This window comes from Penaeus vannamei, chromosome 22 (assembly GCF_042767895.1).
Source record: "Penaeus vannamei isolate JL-2024 chromosome 22, ASM4276789v1, whole genome shotgun sequence".
NCBI lineage: Eukaryota > Metazoa > Arthropoda > Malacostraca > Decapoda > Penaeidae > Penaeus > Penaeus vannamei.
In genome coordinates this window covers 1,153,680-1,156,179 of record NC_091570.1, presented here as the reverse complement: position 1 = coordinate 1,156,179, position 2,500 = coordinate 1,153,680, and the positions used below count along the sequence as shown (strand labels likewise).

Sequence of the window (2,500 nt, the reverse complement as noted above, 5' to 3'; positions counted from 1 at the left end):
ATATTTAGATATGTACACCAAGAGTACAAAATAAGAATACTAATTCCTCTTTCCCATAATGGTCACAAAATAACCTGACTGTTTTATTACTCCACTAGGACATTTACCAATGCAACATAAGTGAAGATATGCAACTGACATGAGCATTGTGCCAATCACTATAAAGGCTGCAAATACCTGATGCAGAAGAAAATAAAAATAATTATTAACAATGAAAGTCACACATCGAGCTGTTACAGTATCTAATACTCTACTATGTCAAGTCTGCAATCAAAAAAGGTATTTTTGCTTTTCTTAAATAGCCAAAGCTTTCTTCAATTTCTACTGCACAGTGGCAGTTGTGCCAATCTTCCTACCCCGTCCATGGAATACGAATGATGCAGCTTTTTTCGTGTTCGGCAGCTGCAAGGTGTGTTTGGGGCAGAGGAGGGCTGGGACATGGAAATAGACCTAGAGACAGAAGATGGGTATTTCTTCTGCATGAAACCGGGTGCCCCCGAGGAAGAGGTTACAGGTGGGGACTGCAAGGAACCTGGCGGACTAATTTTGGACAAACTTGTCTTTGAGGAGGAGGATGTCAGTGTGCAAGTCCTCCTGAAGGAATGCCTTCCCCGGGCACCTTGTGGAGGTGTACCCGTTGAGGCTAATCCTGCCAAAGGTGGGGAGGGCTGGGAGGAAGTGCCTGTGCCAGGTGAGCCTTCGGCAGAGATTGCCCTCGGCAGTACTGGGGATTGGCACAAACCAGGTGGTGGTGATGAGGAGGGAGAGGCATTCAGGGACTGGGAAAAGGTGGGAGTAGAGGATTGTGAAAAACAAAGTGGGGGTGACTCAGAATAGGATGGTGGTGGCGTTGATCCACTGGGCTTTGGTGTAAAGGGAGAGATGGAAACAGGAAAAGGTAGATGTAGAGGTAGTAAGAGGGTGGAGAAGAGGGGAGGGGAGCAAGAGTGAGTATGTGAGAGTGACAGTAAGAGTAAAAGCAAGACAGAGGAGAGTGAGTTAAGAAAAAGAAAAAAAAATTATACAAAATTACTTCCTCTTGTTAAAAGGAAAACCAAAAAAATAAACAATTACAAAAACAATCATTGAAGTGCATATTTGACAATGGGGTTGTTATATCTTTAAAAACAAAAGAAATTCTATTATCAGAACGACAGACATGCAAGAAAAATGTTTGTCACTAAAACATGCATTCATGTGCAACTTAACTCTACCATGCAGTGGTGAAGATGCAACAAAATGATGAGTTGGGCTAAACCAGGCTATCATACATGACTAGACAATAACGATAAGGAAGGCATGATGAATTCACTAAAGTCTAGCAAATGCTCTCGGGAATAAGGAATATATGCATATATGCACAACAGAAGCCTTGAAATGGCATCAGATTTTACTCTCTACTACTTTCAATGCAAAACTTGGTATGTCAACTACATGGAATTTCATACAACTACAACAATTTCTCAGATCATGCACCATTAACTTAATGTTTCTGCATTAGAGAGAAATATCTACGATAAAATTTTAAACTAAAGCAGTCTTTGCAATTCAATTTTTAATTTCTTTCTTGCAAAATTGACTGCAATTACATACTGCTGTGTGGATTTTATAGATCTTTTATTTTGATCTTTGATTTTGGGCTTTGCTTTTAATTTTGGGGAAAAAAATCATCTCCACATTGCATATCAAATAAAGAAACAATGATATACAGACATTACAAAGGTAATTAATGAATAATAGATAGTGGGGACTGTAATACAATATCTATCGGTACTGTAGTTGATGAGAATCTTAAAGCCAATGCTTATATGTGAAATCTAATAGACATTTTATTTTCACTCTTTCTTGTCATCAATTTCTGAAGTCTCTATCTCACCACAAAAGAAAATTAGTTGGTTATAATACCACATACCAAGGATTTATTAATCACAAAGTAAATATCAGTAAGAAAAAAAAAAAAAAAAAAAAAAAAAAAAAAAAAATCCAAAGAATAAATCTGGGCTCTCTTGTTCTTTGGTGTTACAGGTGTTACGTGTTAAAAAGGATCCAGGCCTCCACCCTCTCCATTCAACATCACCATTACGTCACCATGACATTTCGGGTCCAGACACTTAAAACAAAGAAAAAACACGAAGGACTTTTGGCTATACAAATCTCTTTTATCTTCTTTCTTTTTTCATGATGTGCCAATTGATCCAGCAAACTGATCATCAAGAATGTGCAATAATCACAAAGTTGATGGATATCTTTAGGGTATTGATCATCCTCTCCCTTACAAATGGACCACTAAAATGCACATGATATCCACATCTTACAAAGTCTAAATCACTGTTAACATAATTATATCTATGAAGGCTGGTCTAGCTTACCCCATTTTTCTGCTGCTTGTATTGTGATCCACACAAGCAGTGGCTTTGGCAGTGCACTGTATTGCACTATACATGCTCATTACACTGCAATCTATAAGACTTGTGATCAACATGCAACAGAAATGATCAAA

General features: G+C 37.9%; 1 protein-coding gene across 2 annotated transcripts in view; it reads right to left on the bottom strand.

The window, feature by feature from the left end:
- Nucleotides 1-2,500, bottom strand: part of LOC113821126 (CAP-Gly domain-containing linker protein 1) — a gene marked incomplete in the record, with an annotated part of 289,710 nt that overhangs the window by 47,958 nt on the left and 239,252 nt on the right.